Raw genomic sequence first — 8,384 nt, forward strand, 5'->3', positions numbered from 1 at the left:
TCATTCAAACGGTTCCTTCCCAGGCACACTGAAGAGTGTTAGCTCCTCTAGTTCGGAGAAAGCTGGGAGGTCCAGTGCATCCCTCACGATGCTTTGATCTTCCTCAGTAATGCTTAATGCTTGAGATGTAGTACTTCCCTGCAACAAATGCTTAAGTTAGTGATGACTACCATGTGTTGACTTCTGTAGAAAAAAATAGCCCGTGGTGAGCTTTAACTTAATATGCTCTGCATTGCATGCCATGTAGGGTCCATATAGACTATACAGTAGCAAACAGACAAATTGTAAATGGCTAAATTACCGTGCTTTGGAGCTCCCGGATGTAACCAACTAACAGTAGCTCAAGTGGCTCCCCTGATTTGGCATTGCAGCAGGGATCAAGAAAACATATGTGCTGAAAAAAAAGGACACAAGTTTTAAGAACAGAAAAGAAAGGACACAATTACTAGGCAACCTATTAAGCATGTCACCATGCTTATGTACTCCGGATGGTTAACAATTACTACCATGATGGTGACATGCTTAATAGGTTGCCTAGTAATAGTTACTCCCTCCGTCCAAAAATACTTGTCATCAAAATGGACAAAAAGGGATGCATCTAGAACTAAAATACATCTAGATACATCCCCTTTTATTCATTTTGATGACAAGTATTTCCGGACGGAGGGAGTACCTTTGCGAGACAACATGAGAACCCATTACATACAAGATGGTAACTAGCGTATTATCACGTGGTAACAAAATAATTTGGATTTTTTTATCGAAGTATCAAAGTTAGCTTTAGTATGCTGGTGTCATCATTTTTTTGTTTTGCCTTTTCTCTGCATCATCTTAGCAATTCCATCTTTCACCATAGCTATTCTTACATACTGCATGTTATAGATTGATTTGAAAATAGAACTTTTACATGCGTGGACTTAACTTACATGCGCGCAAGAGCAATATCTGGAAAGTTTGATGTTTATCTTTTTTATTTTAGAAATCACCATGTGATAAGATCTATAATCTTGGCAGTCATTGTCATATTAGAAGTGGGAGGAAGGTCTCGGACCTGCTACTATCATATGAGTATTGTTTGATATCACATTTCCTATGTGAGCATTTAAGTACATTGGTTCCATGGGCAATGCACCTTGAATGCCTGCAACAAGTGCCATCTATCAGACTTTTTTTTTCTGAAATAAATGTTAATGGAGAATGGAGAAATCGAGAAAGTTACGATCGTCAAATGGAGGAAGATCCCATAGTTCAGGATGGAAGTCCAGCAGTGAACAGAGGACAAGATCGGCAATTGAGTAACGTTTCCTTTCAGTTTGGAGTGACGGAACAGCGACTACCTTTGCCCCAGAAGCCTTGGCACCCCGGATTCCAACACTAACAAAATTTTGCCAACAAAATAGAAAGTAAACATTTTTCTGGAAGTAGAAATTAAACTGAATGCCGAAGATGTCCTTTTTAATGCACAAATGCTTGCCATTCTATTTCTGAATTTGAGAACAATGATTAGGATTTATCCGCCATTTTCCGTTGAACCTTGCTATGCGTACGACAAGTTCCTGCACAACACTGTACGATTAGAGACAACCATAAATAATTCAGTTTGTGGGCCATAGCATGTAGAGATGATTTCCTCTCTGATCGTACTGCTCGGACGAGAAAAGCATCGTATGCAGAGCAGTTTCGTTTTCCGTTATAGGAGAATGCATATTTTATTTTGTCTTCTCTTTTCGTGTGTGTGTGTACAGAACAACAAACTTACATAGAATCTTCTATGACCAGGCATGATGATGGATTTACGCCGAGTCTCTTTGCGGCTTCCAGATATCTAGAAACAAAGAGATATAAGATATTACACGATCAATAATATTGAATGTGTTTGTACTGTGTTTTTGGGTTGTTAACTTAGTGGAAGCTTCAATGCGCTCCTCCAAAGTAACGGTGGAATAGAAAAAACAAACACAGGATTACCAAGTCATTTCTATTCTAATCTTAAACAATTTTATTTACACCAAAAACTGTTTGATTGCACCACAAAAAAATGATTCTTTTAAGTGAATGAAATCTTCTGTGAAATGTAGTGCACAGAAATATTTGGAGAAGGATTCTGTAACATTGAATCGTACTAATAATACATACAAAATGTATCTAAGAATTATAATCCTGCGGATATCTTTTGAATCAAAGAGGGCCTTAGGATCTTTAAGTCATGTGAGAAAATGATACTCCCCCAGTCTTTCTATTGTAAGTTATGGAAAAACGTACCTACATGTCAGGGCAAGGTTTTCCACGAGGAACCTGATCAACACCAAGAACCACGGAAAAACAGCCTTTCAGTTCTGCAAAATAAGGGACTTTCATTAGATGATCACCGCATACAAAAACTTAGCACTAAATTATTGCTTGAATATTCTTTTATGCATCTATAAACTATATCATTCAGGACTACCGATGATAACTTGAGTCACAAGAGTCCCCTTCGAAGACAATTTATTCTGAAAAAAAACATCATCCACAAAACTCCATGCGCCTCGTGGTTTTTGACGACCACAAGCAAAGCGGCTTCCCTACGGCTTGGTTGCCCCTACAGACGGAATAAAGCTACTATAGATGAATATCTATTGGGATCATGCCCCAACCTTGTCGGTGCTTAGGTTTGGGGCCACCACTCTTGAAGAGCACGAGGATTGCGCTGAACCAACCACCTTGCACACCAAGTGAAACAAAAGTTCATCGCCATCCCCAACTAGATCTGCCAACCCTTCTGGCACGCCTCCGGAAACCAACAAAACATCAATGGCAAGAGAAAGTCACTAGAATATTAAAATTCAAATTGCCGCCACATTCTAGAGGAGAAGCACCTGGCGAAAACGAACTCCTAACAGTCTGCACAATATATTTGGTTGCTCAAATCGATGGGACTGGGCCCTCATAGGCTCATCAGCAATGATGGGCGAACATCGGCGCGGCATGGAGAAGGATGCATGGAGGGACTTATTCCATCGACATGATGCCGCCACCACCTCAAAATCGTCGCTGCGACATGAGAACAAAGACAAAGACGAAATGGGACTACACATTGAACAAAGAGCCGAGTTCCCTCCACATCCCCACTCCTAGGTGGTGACCAGAGACGGGTGAGAACGACGACCTTGTTAGATGAGAGGAGGAAACCCTCACAAGTATATTTTTTCGAATGAGTGCTTGTCTTTTTACCACCAACATTTTCCCTCTCTTAGTCCATCATGCACTATATCTCTCTCCATATGTGAGCATCTGCGTATTTACTGTGATAAAAAAAACTATAGATCACCATCTCTTGCTGTCTACCCTCCCCTATCGCTTTCTCCCTCGTGCTATCACACCTCCGAGCTTGCAACAAAGAAAGAGCCCATGACCCTGCTCTAGCTCCCTAAGGGGTGTAGAAAATCTAGAGAAACATGAATAAACATGCTAAAATGTAAGATAGTTGTTTAATTGGAAAATGGGAGGACTTTTCGACGTGGTAATCACTGGCACGAACATCCAAGGAGAAAAAAGGGATTTTCTCCCTTCTTTTATAAAAATATATACAACATGACTCCCCACTAATGTTTCCCTGTGAAAAAAAAATCATATCTTCTTCAAGAAAAATCTATATTTAATATATATTGAAGATTTTTATTTTCCTTTGGTCATGCCAACTTTTTTTTTTTTGAACGGTCACCGGGGGGAGAGGATCCCCGCCTGAATATATTGCTCAAAAAGCTGCCAAAGCCAAGAGTCACCCCTTAAGCTTTGGCTGATCCAGTTTATAAGAAAAACCGGATCAAAAACCTAAACAAGTTGACCCCGTTTATGAGGGAAACCGGGCCGAAAACCGTACAGGTAACAAGGTTACAGAAGATGAGAAAAAATTGCCACCCAGAGAAGGCATGACATCAACCTAGCTAGCAGGCAAAAAGACCAACACCACGAGAGACACAAGTAGATGTGGGGTGCTGTCGAGGGATCACAATACCAAGACTCTGCAAACAACCTAACGCACCGCACCGGCGTGCATACCGAGCCCCACGGCACAACTGAGGATCAACCATAATCAACGAGTGCCAAACCTTAACACGAACCTTGACTGGGAGATCCACCACAGGCGGTCGAAACGATTAGCAGGTTGGGGAGGCATCATTGCGTTGTCATTTGAGCAAAGGTGAACCAAGACAACACCAAGAGCCCGAAGCTCGCCGCAGCACAACGGCAACCATGGGAGGGTCTTGAGCATGCACAGCAACAGGACGGAGACCACGCGAAGGACAGCCGAAGAGAAACACATGAAGAAGAAACACACCACCGTCGGCCCTAAGCTGGCCGCACCACCCACCACCACGCACGGCAACCGGAGCCGTCGTTGGGCCTCCAAGATGACGCCTCCAAGGAGGTAGTGTTGTCGAAGACACAACACCATCATCCGATCCGGCGAGCCAAATCTCAGGTTTTCACCCGGAGACCACAAAGCAAGTGCCGTAGGTGTTGGAGCTCCACAGCGGCACCTCCTGCGAGGAAGACGACGTCCATAGTCGCCGCTGCCGCCGACATCGACATAGTCGATGCAAGGTTCTCACCCGAAGTTTGAGCACATCCCTACAGCAAGAGGCCTGAACCACGCCGAAGCAGATCCACGCGGAAGAGCTCGGAGACCATGCCTCTAGGAAGGAATACGACGCCGGGTTGGCGCTGTCGTGGTCAGCTCACCCAAGGGGTGAGCAGGGATTTCTCCCAGAGCACCGCCGCACAGGACCCGAGACGGCCCCCGTGCCGTCCACCATCACGACCGGCAACCCCAAGCTAGAAGCAAGCCACACATCCACCAACACAGCTGGCAGCGCCAACCAAGCCGCCGAGCAGCATCCCACGACCGACCTCCACGAAGATGGCCAGATCGGGGACGGGAACCTCGGCAAACTGCGACCACTAACAGATCTGGAGCCGACGCGCCGGCCGCTCCAGTCCCACCTCACCCCGCAGCTCCCCTGACTCGACGCCACGCCCGAGGGCAGATTCGAGAGGATCCAGCCTGCCCCGGCGCACCTGGGACCAGGCGCACCGCACCGCACCACCACCAGCTCCACGGCGCAGCCACCACCCCGTCCAGCCGACCACCGCAGGGGACGGCGGCTCCGCCGGGATGCAACCCAGAGACGACCCCACGTGCCAGCACGGATCCGTGCGCGGATGGCACGGCCTCACGACCTGGACGCCCACCGGAGCGCGCAACACGGTGCTGCGTCCACCGGTTGCTTCAGAGCGCCACAGGAGCGAAGCAGAGCAGGGGAAGCCATGGGGCAGACCGCGGAAAGCAGCATCCGAGAGCTTGTGCGCGCGCGCAGGAGGCACTCCACCACCACCTCGCAGCACGGCGCCCGCGCGCCGAGCCTCAGGACGCCGGCGAGGAAGCGGCAACCGGCGGATCTGGGCTGCAGTTCGCGGGCCGACGCACATGACCGCCGAGTAGCACCCGCCGTGCCCGAGTGCCGCCCGTAGTCGCGAGCAAGGATCCCCGCCGCCGCCGTCAGCCGCGCGGCATCGCCCGCTGGCGTCCTCCAGCGGCGACGGAGAGGGTGGAGGCAAAATTTGTGGTGGCGGCGCTAGGGTTTAGTATTGCTATTACAAAATTATTGTGCACGTGACAATTTGCAGGACGATTTTCATACGACCTTGTGATCGATGGCTGCAGCCCACGTGAACCGAGATGATCAATTGCTGCTATATCTTGTCGTCTAGAAATCGGGCAAAGCTCATCGTTTGTGTACCATTTTTCTTGCTATTATAAAAAAAAGCTTCGGTTAAGATGAGGGTCTTTGCTTCAACACAACATTTTGATTTGATTTTACTTCAACACGGTGTTTGATATCTTGCCGTGCCTTGTGCTTCAACTTTGTGTATCATTCCAATATTTGTAAGATAAAGGAGAGCTTTATTATTCTCCAGTCTTTGGATCAAATCGATGCATGCGTTTACTTTCACACCATTCGGACGTTTGGCTCACGTTTGAATTTTGATGACTGATCATTGGTAGGTAAGGTACAGTGCCGAACCCCCATAGTTTTTGGGTGTGCGCGCATGGGTAACCAAACCCTATATCAGTACCACAATGGCTACACATGGTACATAGGCCGGGGATCATCCTCCTTTTAAAAAAGGGTATCTACTTCTACGTCACAAACCTTCTAGTTTCAGAATTTTTTGATCGATAATTTTCATCTAGGAGTTGGAAGCAAGTGCCAGCGGTACTCCATTCTTGTGAAGATGCTTGAGAAGTCTTCTAACCCCTGGAAGTGGTTTTGCCTTCTGCCAGCTGGACAACAGTAGCACCAAGCCAAGTGGTTAGTTGTGATGAACATACGAGCAAACAAAAAAAGGAGTTGGGATGAACATGACATTGCAGATTTGATCAACGTGCCAAAATGAAACAAACCTTTTGAGGTACAAGGGGAATATTGCCTCTGAGTATTCCTCGAGAGTGAGCGGCAGCCCGTAATCTGCGATGATCCCAGCCGCGTACTCCCTGTGACTCTGCCCCAGCCTCCCCTCCTCCTTCCCCGCATCTGCTGTCTTCCATATGTCGCCAGGAAATCGTTCAAGATGCCTCTTGTTACACTCTCTGCATCAACACACACGCACACACCATCGTTTACATATTCCATTTTGGAAATTAGTCCCAGTGTTTTCTTCCAGAAGGAGATTATGCGGATGTGTGTACCAGTGTCCAGGAGGGTGTCGTCCAGATCAAAGATCACGGCCGATACGTGATGCTTTGTTGCCATGGACGAAGTACCGGAGAGACGACAAGGCGAGGCACTACGGCGACGACGGGCCGGCTGGGGTTTAAGGGTGGGAGGAGAAAGCAGAAGAGGGGTCTGCGAGCAGAGTAGTGATGGCAATCGGGGGTGATGGGGTGGGGTAGCAGTTCCCTGCCAGTTTTTTTCAGGCCGAAGGGCTCTTCGGCCATGGCCGTCACCGGAGGGCAGCCGCTGCTCGTGAGCATGCCCATGCCCACAGAATAGCAGGCAGCACTCCATCAAACACAGGAGTATATCAAGAAACAACAAGTGAAGCAAAAGTGCAAAACGAAGATCTGAGAGAAACGTAAGGGGTTCAGCAATTAGTATGTGTGCATCGATTTGCAGAGGAACATCACAGAGAGGATGATGATGTGGGGAGAGAGATGGATCCCGGCAGCGGAATCAACTAGAGACCACCGGCAGCGGGAGTTGGGTGGCGTCCTCGCTCACAGGTGCCAGTGGTGGCAGCGTGGTCGCTCGGAGGGCATGGGCTGTGCTTTCTCTAGGGAGAGAACGAGACTAGCTTTTATAGCGGCAGACAACCGGTAGATCATGGTATTTAAGTACTCCCTCCGTGCAAAAATACTTGTCAAAAAATGGATGTATGTAGACATGTTTTACTTTTAGATACATCCATTCTTATTCATTTCGGTGACAAATAATTCCGGACGGAGGGAGTACCTTATTATTCAAAAAAATTATCGCGGAGTAACTATTAAATAATTTGGTCCATCAACCAAATAAGTAACAATATGTTTTGGGTTTATAACCTATCATTATCACAAATGGATATGGTTATGAATCTGGATGCAATTTTTATTATTTCTGATGTTTTTTTAAATAGATCGGATGTTTTCGTGCAAAAATATATATATTCCTAATGGTCTTAATCTCTCCCTAATCTCTACCTCTCTATCTCTATCTCTATCTCTACCTCTCTACCTCTCTACCTAATAATAATAAAGCAAATTGAGTTTCTGGTCGTACGTCATAAAAATTACCCTTGGAATTGGCAAGAATTACCCATCAATGCCACCCGTAAGTGGCAAAAACGATTCGTTCTTATTAGGTGGCCGCTGGTTGCGTTCATGTACCGCTAGGCCCTCACATTGTCATAAAACACAGAAGCACCCGACTGGCTAGGGCACAACTCTCCCACGGGGAGACTTGGGTTCGATCCCCAGCCTTGTTCCCTTTTATCTGCCTTTCCCTGTCTTCGCCACAGCTCATTTTTTTTACATTTTCCCCTCAGATTCAAATATTATTTGAAATATTCATATCTTTTAAATGCTAACTCCAAATTTAGCATGTTATATATGAAAATCTATCAGAAAAATGTGTAAATTCTAAATATGATATTGTCTTGGCCCAGCTACTTTTTTTCCACAGATTCAAGTATTTTTTGAAATATTCCTATCTTTCAAACGCTAACTCCAAATCTAGCTTTTTATATACGAAAATCACTCAGAAAAATGTGTAGATTTTAAATATGATATTATCTTACATGTTAGTAATTTTTAAAATTGTGTTTATGGTGCACACTTAGTTAGTACTTTTCTTTTCTATACC

The 8,384-nt window shown here is 46.0% G+C and overlaps 1 pseudogene; it reads right to left on the reverse strand.

Moving 5' to 3' along the window:
- Positions 1–6,797, reverse strand: LOC119279647 (annotated as a pseudogene).
- Between the last annotated feature and the right edge of the window lie 1,587 nt (positions 6,798–8,384).

Source organism: Triticum dicoccoides, chromosome 3B, assembly GCF_002162155.2.
Source record: "Triticum dicoccoides isolate Atlit2015 ecotype Zavitan chromosome 3B, WEW_v2.0, whole genome shotgun sequence".
Lineage (NCBI taxonomy): Eukaryota > Viridiplantae > Streptophyta > Magnoliopsida > Poales > Poaceae > Triticum > Triticum dicoccoides.